At 35.9% G+C, this 16,095-nt stretch overlaps 1 protein-coding gene and 1 long non-coding RNA gene across 46 annotated transcripts in view; both read left to right on the forward strand.

Annotated features, from left to right (window-relative positions):
* Positions 1 to 16,095, forward strand: part of ST18 (ST18 C2H2C-type zinc finger transcription factor) — a 308,472-nt gene that overhangs the window by 161,192 nt on the left and 131,185 nt on the right. For 10 of the 45 annotated variants that reach the window (XM_030938066.1, XM_030938060.1, XM_030938076.1 and 7 more), the window contains exons 1-2: positions 1,334 to 1,577; positions 9,164 to 9,242. The exons of 12 other annotated variants lie outside the window; for them this stretch is intronic. The gene's annotated coding sequence lies outside the window, so the exon portion shown is untranslated. Of the gene's footprint in view, positions 1 to 1,333; positions 1,578 to 6,326; positions 6,467 to 7,180; positions 7,347 to 9,163; positions 9,243 to 16,095 lie in introns of those variants that run through there. 23 more of the 45 variants (XM_030938053.1, XM_030938064.1, XM_030938067.1 and 20 more) reach the window with 5 other exon arrangements.
* The window catches only part of LOC115899698, a 186,952-nt gene that overhangs the window by 161,192 nt on the left and 9,665 nt on the right, over positions 1 to 16,095 (forward strand). The window lies entirely within an intron of this gene.

A 16,095-nucleotide genomic window follows, 5' to 3' on the forward strand; every position in this document is an offset into this window, starting at 1 on the left:
CTTGCACAGTGTCTGAGGTTTATTAAATGTTGAAAGGACATGAAAAGTTTTGAATTCCTCTTTGATTTTCACAGCTATTCTCTTCTAAGGCAACAAGTTCTTATTCATGTCTTTTTTATAATGGACACAGAGTAGGGTTTGCTCTTATAAGATGATACTTCCATGGTGGCTTTCTAAAAAGCAGTGAAAAATAAGGAAACTTAAAGTTTTAAAAATGTTAATATGTAGTTCAGCCCTACAAGCAGAAAAAAATTAAATCTTTATATTGATTAGTATGAAAAATGTTGTAGAGGGTGTTTTCAAAAGAGTTTCCAGGAAAATATTTGGAGACAGGTTTTTCACTCCATTTTTCATCCTTGCATGTTTCATAAAAGCTCCCATTGGTTTGGGCCGTTTGACAGTCATTCCTTTAAGATGTAAAAGGGCTTGTGGCAAATTTGGGAGGATGAACTGCCTTTTCCATTATTTAATTTTTAAAAATGCTGTTAGGAGTGGGAAGGGTAGCAAATGTCCACTTGGAGTCAGGGAAAAAAGTAGCCCCATGAAAAAAATTCCCTGTGAGAGCAACATAACGTGCAGAGACGTGGGAGCAAGTGTCCAATCCTGACAGCCAGTCATGGAAATAGAGCGCTCGGGGCGTGCAGAGACCATTCTGTGTGCCACTCACATGGAGTCTAGTGCAGCATAAAGCTTTCCTAAGCTCCACCCAGAAGTGTGGTTGCCTTTGTCATTTTAATTGGTCTGTGTTTGTGAAGTGGGGCCTCTATTTACTTATAGCTTGGGGCTTGTGTTTACCAAGCCTGGTGGAGGCCAAGTGACAGGGCCCCTGCAAGCTCTCCCGCTGTATCTTGAGGCACTTTTCTTTTCAGTATCTGTGCCTGTCTAATTCGTGAGCTTCTGTGAAGCAAGCACAGGAGGGTACAAGGCCTACAGGGAGGAATTACACCTAATTACTCAAATAATTGCTAGGCTGTTGCCTTCTTAGTCACTGAAAATAATTTCCAGGTCCCTGGCTTTTATAGATAGTCTTCTAGAGGCAGGAGGACACAGCCCCCTTTTTAACTCAGCCCATTCACTCACAAAATCAGAACACTCGAGCCTGCAAAATTAATAAGCACCACTTCCATTACATATATTTTAGGTTGTTGTTGCCGTGGCGATAAAGTCAGGGACATTGAATCTCCTCTGTTGAGCCATTGTTATCATCCCTGGCCATCTGCTGCAGAGGAGTGATATTCCATCTCATTTGCATGATGACTGATATATGGGAGGTTTGGAAGGACATATGCCACAGCAATCATGTGATGAAAATTAAAGTGAAAGTTTTGGGCCCAGAGCCGAAAAAAATCTGTGTTATGCGCATGAGGCTGTTGATGTGCAAATGTGAATCATATTGAGAAGGTCTGAATAGGGAGGTGTGACGTAAGGAGGGGACACAAACGCAGGTGCTTATCTCTAAGCAGTCAAAGGCACTGGATGTCATATCATGGGAACTACCTTTCAAAGAAACAGCTTTAGTGTTTCCGTTCAGCACACCAGGGAGGAGAGAAATATAAGTTTTGGAAACAAACAAAAAAGTAAGTTTAAAACTTTTGAACCGCATACTGCTCACACTGACATTTAAGTCACTCGGAATTTTAGCAAGTTTTTAGGTCTTAAGTCAGAATATTCACTTTTGTTTTTTTGCGGGAGTGGAGGTTAGCAAACGTTGGAGTTTAGAACTGTGTGGATGGTTTTTCTGATGTTTGCTTTGAACTTCTGTTTCTGATGTCTGTTGTGATGTATATTTGAGCATTCTTTTAAATGTATTTCTCTCTCTGCCTTTCTCTCTCTCAATCTCTCACACTTTCACTCTCTCTTTGGCAAAAAAAAAAAAAAAAAAAAAAAAAAGCTTATTGTATCTAGTTTGAGAAGAATTTCAGAATAAAATGTCATGGTGCAATTACATTTATACTGCACCAGTAACGCCTTTGTTTATATAGATTTTTGAAACGTGCAAATTTGCAACAGACTATTTGATATGAAATGAGACTTAGTACACTTTTTGCTTAGCAAAAAAGTAAAGTGGAAATAATTTATGAGATTGCAAAAATTACCAGTGAGATCCCAAATCTGACATCTCTCTAGAATTGTGGAGATCTTTGCGAGGGATGAGAAGTTAACACAATTGTATGTGAATAACCGATATTAAAAAGATGTTTTATGTATGCTTTTTGAAAAGTCCAAATTCTGATAGTAGCTATACATAAGGAAAAGAGTTTGTGGGAGGTCCCCAGGAAATTTAAATTGATAAGTATGGTAGTTATAATTTTGTCTTTAAATATTTAGAGAATTGGATAAGAGTAGCCTCCTATAAAAATGATACTGTTCATTTTTGATAGATGTAGATGTCAGAAGACTCATCAGAAAGTTAAAGAATAAATAATACCAGAAAGGCTGAAGAATGAAAGAGAAAATACTAATCTTGAACAAAATTTTGCAGAAGGATGATTTCAATGAAATATGACTTAGTTATACAGAAACATTTCAAAACCTTTGATAAACAATACTTTGCCTCTTATTCCTTTTGTTTTAATAAAGCATTTATTAAAAATGCTTACTTTGATACATGTGGAAATAACTGGAGTGTTTTTCAGTTTCAAAGAACAAGGCAGTCAACAGTCAAAGTATGCACTGTAACTTCTATAACCTTAATTTTCCAAATAAGAAAGTAGCTAATTGTCAGAAAAAAAAAGTTCTATCAACTCTCATGCCACAGCTAATACTGCAAAATCCAGTTCACTAAAAAGAAAAAGAAAAACTGATGAAGAAATGTTGAATATAATCGTGTGCACTATCATTATGTTAGGGAAATAGTAAATAAGTTCCAGCAATAATCAAATTCAGAATCCAAAGTAAGACTAAAATTAGACTTCCCTAACTTTGCTTTTTATTTTGCTTTCCAAATATCATCTGCATGGTATCCTACTTTTATGCCTGTAACTTAAGATTACCAATGTTCTCTTTTCTCCTTCTTCTAAATATTCAATTACTCAGTGGTGATTATTATGTGGCCTTCTTGGCTTACTACAATATTAGATTAATATAGATTTCTCTTGCCAAATTAGCGGAAATCACTGTTGCACATAAAAGCAATTCACTCTTTTTTAGTTGTATTTATGTTATGGTAGGAGCATCATTTTAAGCTTAAAAGCTTTTATATTTTAAATTTGGATATACTGTACCTTAGAGAGCATAAGGTGGTTGTATTTAAAATGTTTCAAAATACATTGAAACTTATGAGATCCTAATGTGGTTATGTTTAAAGGAGTCTTTTTTTTTACAGAGTGGTCATTAGTGTTCAACTATAACATGAACCAGTAAGATTTGAAGTTTCCTGGTTTCTCTTAAATTAGACAACTGCAAGTGACCTAGAAAAGACCAGAAATGTTAGGAGCTGTCCATGGTAGCTGCCTCCTTAAAAAGTTAACATACATACTCTGTCTGAATAATTGTCTTGATTTCCATTTTTAGAAGTCAGAATTAAATTCTCATTAGATAAATTAATCTGGTATATACAGAAATTATTTGTAGATAATTAACAATCTTACTTGCAGTAACAACCTTACTCCTATAACTAATTGCAAAACCCAGAAAAACTTTAAGCTTTCATAATGTTAATGAATGTTTCCAGTTGCAGCTTTAAACTATTTATGCATAAATAAACAAAATGTATAGCTATTAAATATATAACTCTTTAGGTTGACAACAGTTAATTGCAAATAGTTTCTATGGTAGTAGAGCAATGTGAACAGACATATCAAAAAAATGTAACTTGCATGACTTTATTGCTCTTGAAATTAATTCTTGTCCTTATGTGACCTGCCATGTCTGCTATAGAAATCCAAAAGATCATAATTGTTTGATATGAAATGCAGAAAGAATAGTTAAATTGAAAGTTTAACATCATGAAATTCAAAATCCCAAGCGGTATATAAACATTAAAAGAAACTTTGGACGGCTAATCCTAGGAAATGAGTTTTATGGATTGAATTCAACAAGGCTTCAGAAATGGTTCCATCTGCTGCCTAGCAGCTGGTGAAAGGATAAATTTAATTCATTAATTCATTTGGAAAAAAGGATCCAAGTAGTAAAGACTTCATTGCTCATAATGCATATAGGTGAAAACACAAACTGAAATCTGGACCAATTGATCATCCTAGATAATGAGCTGCATTGTCTTTCCTTTTACTGGTAAAGATCTTAGTGATTGAGTCAATGCGGTGTTAATTTTTATGACAATAACCAATCATTCCCAATCATTTCAATGATTTAAAAAAACTCAGAGAAATTTAAAGTAAATCTCAGTTTTTAATCTGAGGAACTCCAGGCATTAGAAATTATGCACTTCTCATTTTGTGTATGTGTATATGAGAGGCAGTGAGTATACCTATGCTTATAATATATTCATATATATAGTCTATACATACACATATATATTATATACAAATTCTGAATCACTTCAAAGAAATGTTTATATTAAGCAGGGCTTTTCCCATTTGTTGAAATATTCAGGTAAGTATTTAGCACTTAACATTAATATAACTAAAGTTTTCAAGATTCGTATTTCCTCAAAGGTTGCACAGTTCAAAAAACACTTATTTTATTCTCTCCTTTTTCCACACTTTAAACTAGTTGCTCCAATCTCAGTTTTTGATCACACCCTGCAGAGTGCTTCAAAATATTAAAAAGTTCTCCATGAAGTAGTCTTCTCCCAACTTCTCTGCCATGCTAATCATTTTGACATAAGGAGGTAAAATCCACAAGACATGAAGAAGATTTCATTGGTTGGATTGTACAGGACTTTTTAATATCTTTACATAAAAAAATGGGGGTTTAATACCGAGAGTCTTGAACTGCTTAAATTCAGTCAATGTGATAAGGTGTTAGAAAGGTTGGTGTTGCTTCATCCTCTTTAGCTTGTAATCATATTGGTGCATATTTTTTTAACTGCTGGCATTTTAATGAGAGCCAGGCCTCCCTTAGAAATGTATAGGTCACCTTTCCCAGCAAGGTAAATATCTCTTGGTGGCCAGTTAATTGATCTATGATAGAGATAAGAATATCCCTGAAAGTAAGGCTGCTTCAGTAGCCAGTGTATATTTTAGCAATTTTTTTTTTTTGGATGGTGATTTCATGAATGGTGTTTTGACTTTTCTTTCTCTGCGGCCCACAGCTCACTGTGGTGGGTTTGTTGGATTTACTATAAAGGTTCTGTTTGCACCCTGTGGGTTGGGTTAAGAATCAGGGTTTATGCATTTACTTGTACTGTGGCATTGTTTATACAGCTTTGGTTTAGTTTTGATCTTTTTTTTTTTTTTTTTTTTTTTTTTTTTTGCCTTTGAGGCTCTTCCACAGTGTCAGCTGCTGACTGATAGTAGGAAAACGGCCTCGTGGTGTGAATGAAAGGGACCTAGCGGTTGGTAAACAGAGATAAGGAATAAATAGAGCACAGGCAAAAGGAGATAGTTCTGTGGGGGCCCAGATTGCTGCCAGTCTGTTCAAGGGAGATGCAGAGCCTGTCCTTTTCCCAGATTAAATTAGTGTGCGAAATCTCCAGTGACCTCCTCCCCTTCTCCCCACACTCTTTAGCCAAGCTGAACAGCCTCTGCTGTAAAGTATTCATTTTATCCAGGGACAAGCTGGACAATAGAACTCTCCCTGATACTTATGGACAGCTGTCGTCATTCATAGTGCTCTCAGCATTTCATTTTTCATAGGAGTTAAAAGGGTTTTTACCTTGTAACTGAAAGAGGGCATAAATGCAACTTTGCCAGGTCTGAGGCTGTTTGGGTAGGGGGTAGGACTGGGGTGGGGGTGAGGAAGGAGGAAGGAGAAACTGCTCAAGAAAGCAATTCTTTTTTGTTGTGCTAATATGATTAAACTAGCACAGAAATTAAATTTCAAATCTGGGCTCCTTGCTAAGAGAAAATATCTTTGATCTGAAAGTTTCCTAAAATTAAGGTCACCAGTGCAAACCAGACAATTCATCTCCACCTGCTCTATCCTTGTTTGGGCTAAATATGCATGCATTTTATTACCTGCAAATAACCACCAGGAAATATTAAGCCTGTAAGATACCTCAGTATTCTCATATTTTTAAAATTTTTTTAGTGATTTACTGCAAATATATTCAGCATTTGACTGATTAAATAGACCTTCGGCAACCTTGAGGGTCACTGTGTGGAGTATGTACATAGAAAATGCATCAGCCCATTGTACCCTGGCAGCTAATGAGATTGGTCGTTAAGTAAATGACACAAAGCCTACAAAAAAAGCTTAGCAGCTCACTAGAGTATCACAGAGTGTCCCTGCACACCACACAACGACACAAACACTGGACTAACCTAGCCCACCCCTGCTTTATTCTACATCACTGCTTCCCTGATGTCAGCGTGAGAGGCAGAACAAAGGCTAGGAGGCACCGGTAAGTCAGTCTGGCAATTAAGCCCTAGGGAGAAAGTGGAACAGATCTTAGCCTAACCGTGGGGCTGAAAGTCCGTTTCTCGACAAGTAGGTCAGAATGAAGGGATTTTGCTATCACTTCTGGAAATACCGCTTCAGTGATCAGTGTTCTTATTTTGTTGTTATTGTTGTTTTGTTTTGCTGTTTCACAAAAGTTTGTAAATTTAAAAAGTAAGTAAACTCCAAGACGCAAGTGAACTTGAATTTGAGAGGTAGGCTATTTGTTGGAGAAATGGTGCTTTTGCCCATAACTACCATTCAGGTTATTGGTTCAGGTTTGAAAACTTTCAAATGTACGAGGCAACTTTAAATTTAGTTCGTCTTACTGCTTCTGAAAGATAATGGAAACCTGGGGCACGAATGTGAGCAGTGAAGTTCATTCTTGACAATGCAAAATTGCCCCAGCCCCTAATATATATTTAATAATATAGATGGAATAACTATTTCCTTCATCATTGTCTTAAAAACCAACCAATCAAGCACAACAAAACAAGAAAACAAAAGCTCCTCGTTTCCTCTTGTATTTAATTTCTCTTAAATCTGGAAATAGAATCATTACTGTGAATCTGTAATATTGAATAGGATTAGTGGTTATTTGCTTGCTGTACTTGGGAAAAAAATCAAAGCTTCTGACACTGGAGCAGCATTGGCTTGCTGTGTCCCTTGGAAAAATGCGTTTGCAGGATTGAAGTGTAATATTGCAGGATCCTTTTAGAGAAATATGGCAACAGGAAGTTGCCAGAAAGTCTTATTTGCCTTGCTGAAATGTCTGTCTGCCTTAGATTTGTGTATTCAGAGGATGTTTAGTTCAAGAGAGGATGATATTGTTACAAGACATTCAGGTAAATTAAATATTTTATTCTAAGAACTGTCCGCTAAGTGGGTTGTCAGTGGTTTAATAAACTCTGACGGTCTCATCGAAAATGTTTAAAAAGTATTGTCAATGTAAGTGTGGTGTTTTAAAATAGATGTGTTCGTAATATCAGTATCAGTATTCAATTTTAAAGCCACTGTCATTTAATGTTAGAATGGCATGTCATAATCATCTGTTCATGAATTAAAACTCTGTATAGAAATCAGTTTACTAACTTTCATTACTTATACTGAAAAAATTTCTTTCTATAAGGATATAGCAGTATTGTGATACTAAATAAATAGCTTATTAGTAGTATTCATGAAAGATTCATAATATAGGTAAATAATACGGTCTGGGTGATCAGAGGTCACATACTTCTTTACCATTTTTTTCATGAAGTACTTTTCCTCTATTAAATGTGCCCCTAACATTCATTTTGTTTATCTAATTTGTTTAGAACTATATGTGTGTCTGTAGAGAATGTAATATATGTTGTATATTACCAACTCTAAGTATTGTTTTAACAATAGCCAGAAATGAGGAGGCAATAAATTTTGTGAAGAAAGTGGTATAATAGTGTCTTTTTAATTTCAAGTAAAATATATGTGGGGAAAATAGATTTTGATTTTACCAAGTTGAAATTTTTGTAATATGTCATATTATCATTATGCCTTTCATGTGATAGAAATCATGGAAAAACCAAACCATCTAAAAATGGCTACAGTTGCTGCCTAACAAATTTAGTTTAAGGCAGAGTTGTGCAACTAGTTCACTCTTTCAGGCATTATAAATGTATTAGGCTATCTTTCTGTGATGAATGTTTTATTTTTGAATCTTCATGTATTACAATTTTTTTTCTATAGTTGTTAATGTTCCCTCCTGTTAATACAAGAATGAATGTTTCAGAAAACACGTAATTGTTTTGGCTGGCTGTAAATATTTTGCCCCCATCCTTACTAGTACAGCAAAGGGTGTACAAACTTGACTGAAGTTCGTTTAGTTGCATCGCTGTGGATGAAAAGGAGTGGAGCTACTTTTACAGAAATGTAATTGTCATTCTTCAAAACAGAATAGGTCTGTGTTGTCATTAAAATGAGAAGGCCCAGATCATTACTTTTGGTTTATGCAAACTTGTTTCCACCTATATGGGTCTTGCATCTGAAATATATATTTTTTTATTTAAAGAAAATATGCATGGCTTTATCTACTTGACAACTTCCTTCTTTAAAGAAATTTGAGAAACTTATTTTGTGTTTTCAGAAATAAACTTTGTGTTACTGAACTTTTATTCTGATTCACTCATTTAACAAATAAACATTAAAACTGCTTAGTTCAGAAGAGTGTAGCAGATGCTGTTAGTAATACCTCTTTGCCACCCCTAAGGATCCCCATCTAAGAGGAGCTATAAAATGCTTGCTAGAGAATAAGGCAGTCATCCTAAGTCCATATGAGTGACAAAGTGACAAGAGAATCTACAATACTCCCTTTTCGAGTTCACATATCTGAAACCTGGTTCTTCCACTGACTCAGTCTGTGCCCTGGATAAGTTCTCTAACTTTTCTGGGCCTCAGTTTCCTGGTCTGTTAGGTGGGAGCAAGAGTGATGGGAGATAAATGTTGCCTTATAACTTATGTGAAAATTAAGTAACATCATCTACCTAATGCCCCTGGCATATCGTGTTTGGTGATTTTAACTTTCGCTTGCGGTTTGAGGCAGCCAGTGGACGTGCCAATGTCATGTCACACACCGCCTGTGCATTCGCTCGTACCGGTACAGAACTCTTTCTCGTATTTTCACTTCCAGAGCCCCCAATTTTGTGAGTGTCCCTGAAGCATTGTGACAATTCCATTTTATGTGTCTGCATGCTCATATCAAGACTAAGGTAACATGTTAAAAATTCTAAACATATATTAAGCATCTGTGATTAAATTGGCTTATTATGCAGAGTTTTATTAGTAGCTAACAAAAGTATACCTAAAAATGTTATTACTCTTCAACTTAAACTCCCTATAAGCAGAAATATTTAATTTCATTGAATTTAAAAAGGAAACATATATAATTTAAGTATTTACAGCATAGGTCTTTAACTCTTAAGATTATGGGGTTTTCTTCTTTCTGTCTTTTTTTTTTTTTTTTAATTTTTTTGCACCTTTGGGATTTACTTCGTAAGTTTTTTGACTTAGATTGTTTCTTTTAATTGATACATTGAATTTGGTTTAAGTTTTCCCTCTTTAAGGATGTTATAATTGAAAAATATTTTACTTTATTTATTTCCATCACCTATGTAAAGAATCTTGAACCCAGTTAATTGCTGAATATTTAATCTTAGGATATAAAATTCCATTCCAGTGAACTCAAGAGATATCTGAATTTCTTTACGAGTATTTGAATATAGTGTTGTCAAATGTTACATCAAATTTATAAATTTTTAGGCAAAAACTTATTACTCTTTTGGTTTAACTTGTCAGAACATTTGTTCTGATAGGGTTTGATGTATACATTTAAGTTGTAAGTTGAAAGAATTTTGTTGCTGAGACTTTCTGATCTCGTATATCTTGTGTCCATAGGTAAATTGCATTGACCTGCAAAAATGTCAATACCTTTAAAGTTTTATTAGTAACTTATTTACACTATTAAGTGTAGTTAACTTCAATACTATAGGAGCATTTTAGATCAGACTGTTTTAATTTTTTTTTATTTATATAGTGCAACTAACTTTGAAGGTGCTAGAGATATCCGCACTAAATATAGGTTCTCCAAATATTCTTAAATAGTATATTTGTTGGTATGCTGGGTGAAATGTATATTAATTGATACTGTTCTAATGAAGAGTTACACTTGGTAATTCTATAAAAATATTTCCATTACTATTTTATAAAAAAAAAAGCATGAAAATTTTTGTGGTACATTTTCTCTACTCCTTCCAAGATTTGAAAGTAAACAAAGCTAGCTTAACTTAATTCCCTAAATTCTGAGGTTCCTTCATGAAGGAAACATGGCAGAAGGCCAGTATGTAAACCTTACCACATCCTTTTTTTCAGATGTGTCATATATATATCCAATTTCAATATGAGTGAATTCATGCTTGGCATGAGATAAAACTTAGTTGCCCTTACTTATGATGACAGGCAGAAGCAAACTGAAAGGAAATGGTTAATTATTTAAATAGAATAAAGAGTATTTTCATTCCTGGAATGTAGATTAAAGAGAATATGAAAACAAAAAAGTGTTATTGAAAATCTAATTTGTAAAAGAATACCATCAGATAGAAAGATGTGTCCACTGTTTGCTCTTTTGTTTCTATAGTATACTTGGTATGAATTAGAATGAAAGTATTTACCTCTTTTAAATTTTCTTTCAAATATCAAACAATGGTAGAGAATTAGTCTTAACATTTCTATTCTGAAGGGTGAAAATGAGGTGAGGTTGAAATATGTTCATGAAGTAAATGAAATCAGGAAAAGATTGAGGCTGACAATATGACTACTCTAGAAAGGGGCAAAAATTAGAGTACACAACCTACTCTCTACGCAGTCCTGGATCTTTTTTGTGTGTGAAAGACACCAGTGTCTACCAAAAGGGTTAAAGAAAATGCATTCTGTTGCATCTGCTTACTAAATCCCTTACTTTAGTAGAAATTCAAATTTTGTAAAGATTATTCGTTTTATTGATGCATATAATTATAATCACAAGCCATCTGCTGGTTTGGCAGGCATGGTTAAAATTCTCTAACTCTCATAACCTTTCAAGTACAGTGCCCTTGGGACTCTATTTCACTTTTATATTTTGGAAAACATGTAGGGACAAATAAGGGCGGTCATCTGCAGAATGTCAGACCTGGGGAAATGGAAGAATGGGGATAGGAGTGGATGCTGTGGTTATTTTAATGGTAGAGGAAGTTATTTCCTGTTTTCTTTTTTTTTTGCTTCTGACTTCATGAAGGATTATCCTAGTTTCTATGATGTATTTGGGAATTTTTTTGCTAGGGATTATAGCTCTGTCATTTCATTCCTGAAAGGCGGGTTCCAACTCTAAACAAAATGAGCAAACAAGAAAACTCTTCCAGATATTGCTTACATTGGTTTTCACAGGTAAATTAGATATATTTCACTTAGACTTTCAGAACTAATAGAAAATCCCACTGGTATTTATTTTTCTGAAATACTCACATTCAATTGAAGACCCTTCCAGCTTTCGATTTCAGATTGTAGAACAGCTACAGCTGATGATACAGACCTTTTGGTTTAAAGGTCAAATTTCCAAGCATTTTTATCTTGGTATAAATCATGTGCTGACCAGGTTTCCCGTTCAGTCTCATCATGGCCTGTCTGTGCTACTGTAAACATTTGAAGTTTGGTGAAGTTCCATAACCGATGCCCTACTTCCTTGGGAATGTTACTTCCATAATCAAATCTTGTCAACTGGAGGATCCAAGGGTCAGGTTTTGCATATTAGGGTTAGCACACAGGCCATTATCACAGGGACCGCAAGTAAGCTGAGGGGAATTGAAGAAGCCATAGGATCCAGGGCTACCTGACTTTGTCAAATAATGGAAACATGCACATGCACAGCTCTCTCTCTTTCACTCTTTCACACCCACTCCCTGCCACCCTGTGGAAAATCATTGACTGAAGAAATATGTCTTAGGGTTTGGCAAATGAGAAAAAGAACTTTTGGTACCAACGTTGAACATATAATTTGTTCAGAACCATGGTGATATATGTGACAATAATTATAATAATGATCCTTAACATTTGTGAAGTGCTTACACTGTGCCAGGCATTGTGTCAAGTTCTTTAGATGCATTATGTAATTTAACGCTCATAGTAATTCCATTAGTATCCTATTTTTGCAAATGAAGCAACTGACTAGAGATGTGAAGATGCCCTTCCTTATGTCGCTAGCCTTGAACCCAGATTGAGCCCAAATCTGACTGTTCCCCAAACCCTTTCCCTTAATCTCGCCTTAGAATACAGTGTCTCTGGGAACAGAATAGAGAAGAAAAACCTGTGTCAGCAATATAGTGTCAAATTACGCTGAGTCCCAAGTACACCTGGGTTCCAGTCATAGTTAAATATCATTAAGTAGTTGAATGATCCTGATGAAGTGACTTGACAAGTTGCTTTATTTTTCTTATTAATAAGATCTGTCACATTAAGGGTCATGCTAGGGAACCCCTGGAGCCCTTTACATCCCCCAAATTCTATAACTCCATGAGCTTTTTAAAATTTAAAACATCCTATGAATTTGAAAAATAATTCAAAGACTGCAGAAGCACTCATTATACCTCTGTAAGATATGTATATTTAGCACACCAATTAACCTTGATATCAGAAGTAGCCTGTTCTGAGAATCACAGGAGCTTCAGCTCTGATGCTACACATTAGATCCAAAGTTCAACATTTGGCCAAATAGCCAGAAATCTTAGCTCTGTGAATATAAACATAGATACATAGAAATATCTGGTAATTGAATTCTTCCTCTGAGTATTTTAGTGTCAAACAGAAAACATTTTCGTCCGATAATAATAATAATAACACTGACATAGAGCCAACCACTCTTCTAAGTACATTTTTTTTTTTTGAGGCGGAGTCTCTCTATTGTCGCCCTGGCTGGAGTGCAATGGCGTGATCTCGGCTCATTACACCCTCTGCCTCTGGGATTCAAATAAATCTGCCTCAGCCTCCCACCTGAGTAGCTGGGATTACAGGTGCCTGCCACCACCCCCAGCTAATTTTTGTATTTTTAGTAGAGGTTTCTATTAAACCTCTACTAAATCATGGGGTTTTGCCATGTTGGCCAGGCTGGTCTTCAGCTGCTGACCTCAAGTGATCAGCCTGCCTCGGCCTCGCAAACTGCTGGGATTACAGGCATGAGCCACAGTGCCTGGCTACCTAAGTACTTTATATTAATTAATTCTTTTTATTCTCACAACGTCACCAAAGCAACAGTCTATAAGATAAGGTCAGCTAGCATCCCCTGTTTATCATGGAGAAAACTGCACCATGGAGAGCCATGCAATTTGTCTGTGATGCCAGGGCTGCTTGGTCAGACTGGATTCAACCTCAGGCACCACAGCCCCCAGAGCGGGTGTGCAGCCACCCAACCGTCTGCCTCTGTGCTTTTACTCTATGGGCTTGTCACTAAGATTGCACTTGAAAGAAGGCTCAATTGCTTTAAAAAATATTTGAAAAGATAGATTACAGGTTGCTAATATGTTTAGACACACTGTAATATTTATTTTGTATTTTAGATCTTAATTAGGCAGTTACTGTTACAATGCTTGTATAGTTTCCTTAACTTATAGATTAATCTGCAAGCATTTTTTAGTCTTTTGAAAAATGCCATGTTGAAAGTGTACTAATAAGTAAAAAGAGTCAAGTTATTGAGGGTTGACAAAAATCACTTAGAAGAGAAACTGTATTTAAAATCATTTTATTCTTCTCAATACCTAGCGGAGAAACTTTAACATACTGAGAAATGTGTACATGTTTGCTTTTATAAAAGAAAGCATGTAGAAATGAAGAATTTCCCCAGTTTTGTGCCTCTAATGGAAAAAAAAGAAGGAAGAGTTTCAGTTACATTATTATAGCTCCTCCTAGGTAGATGTCACATCATGTTCATAGGAGATTAAGATATTTTATTCCAGTTGAATATGATTTAGAATGATGTTTGTATTTTTCATGTACTAAAGTTTCCAAGACAGTGAAGTAAAAAACGTTAACTATCAGAGCTAGAAAATTGTGAGCAAGTTATTTAGGTTCTGTGCAATCAGTTGACTAAGAAATATTTACAGGCCTAAAAGTATCAGAAGTGTAGACAGTGAATATGAGCCACAGCGTCTGCCCCTAATAACCTTATGAGCCACAGTAGAAGAAAGTGATACGTAGGCAAAGCTGCCAACCTTGTCTGGGTTGTTGTTCACATGCTAGGACAGACTTGCACAGCACCCTCTACAAAGACAGAACAGGCTGTGGCCACATCCAGTTTCACTATATTACTCAGCCTTAACGTATGTGGGGCCAGAGCATCTTCACCAGGCTTGGCCAATTCTATTTTCCTCTAAAAAATTAAGTTCTGTCTTAAAGAATAGAAGGACCACCTTTGTTTAAAGGTAGCATCAAGGAAGATTTTATGGAAGAGCCATTTAAGGAGTCTTGAATCCATCCATTCAACAAACGTATTGAACATTGACTAGTTTCCAGCAACTGAATCAAGAAGTGAGAATGCGGACATAAGTACTCAAGGAACTTATTCCAATGCAGGTGACAGGAGCAAATGGCAATCACAGTACAGTAGGACCTGTCCTATGCAAGAGGCAAGCTCAGGACATACATTTGAAAACTGGTAAAGACTCATAAATGACAGGTATCTGGCTTGGCTTACCAGATGAATGGTTAGCCAAGTTAGGAGATTCGGAAGGAAGAGGTTGTTTAGAGGGAAAAGTAATGGGTCCTTTCTTGTACATATTGAATGAAAGACAACCGGGTGGTGACATTGAATGTACAGTTGATTAGTGGATCTGAAATTCAGGAGTGAGACCTGGGATGAAGAGATACACTTTTGGATGTGGTTTCCAAGGAGAATATACGGAGTGAGACATAAGCCAGAGACGTAAATGGCTTATTTAGGAAAAGACTGAGCAATCATGTGAGTGGCTCTGAAAATAGACTGATACGGCACATTAGATGTGCCAGATAGCAGTCCATGAGTTGTGTAGTGAAAGCAAGGTAAGAAAAGAAAGTAAGCCTCTGGGACTATTAAGAAGTTTGACCCTGAAAAACAGAGGTAGTAATATATAAAGAATAAATGTGTTTCTATGCTGAGGAGAAAGAACCAGGAGAGATAAGAAGACAGAAAAGTTTTCAGATACAGAAGAAAGAAAAAGTAGATGAAGTAGGAAACAAATGTAAAGTGAGCCCAGTAAAGAACCCATCCTTAGGAAGAAAGAGAAGATCTCTTTTCTTCCTCTAAAACCAGAAGAAAGGAGGAATGCACACAGATTAAGACACCTTTATAAGCCTACAGATGAGATGTTAAGACTATTCAGAATTAATAGTCTCAAAATTTTCTGTAAAATGAGGTAGCAAAATTCTGTAGACTCAGTGTGAAACGATTGTAAACTACAAGTTCCTTTAATATGTTGGTTTTTGTTAATTTTTATATTTACAGAGTAGAATTAAAAAGAAAACATTCTACCACTTAAGTTTTATATTATCATACATCAATTGTATATAATTGATATTGGCATAGAAACTTAGAAAACTAAAAAACTAATGAGAACCAGAAAAGCTAGTGATTTTTCTCTTGGATTTGAAACAGTCTTAACCAATTCATGCAATTAGAAAGGCTAAAGGGAAAATGGAGGCTGGGCTTGGTGACTCACGCCCGTAATTACAGCACTTTGGGAGGCCGAGGTGGGCGGATCACTTGAGCCCAGGAGTTCGAGACTAGCCTGGACAAAAATGACAAAACTCTGTCTCTACAAAAAAATACAGAAATTAGCCAGGTGTGGTGGCATGTGCTTGTGGTCCCAGCTAGTCAGGAGGCTGAGGTGAGAGGATTGCTTGAGCCAAGGTGGTCAAGGCTGCAGCGAGCCATGAGCATGCCACTGCACTCCAGTCTGGGTGAAAGAGTGAGATCCTGTCTCAAACAAGAGGATTGGGGTTGGGAAATGGAAACTGTTCTCCCCATCTGGGGTCCTATAGAGAAAAAGTAGGAGGCGTGAGAGAAGG

This window comes from Rhinopithecus roxellana, chromosome 9 (assembly GCF_007565055.1).
Source record: "Rhinopithecus roxellana isolate Shanxi Qingling chromosome 9, ASM756505v1, whole genome shotgun sequence".
In the NCBI taxonomy this organism is placed as follows: domain Eukaryota; kingdom Metazoa; phylum Chordata; class Mammalia; order Primates; family Cercopithecidae; genus Rhinopithecus; species Rhinopithecus roxellana.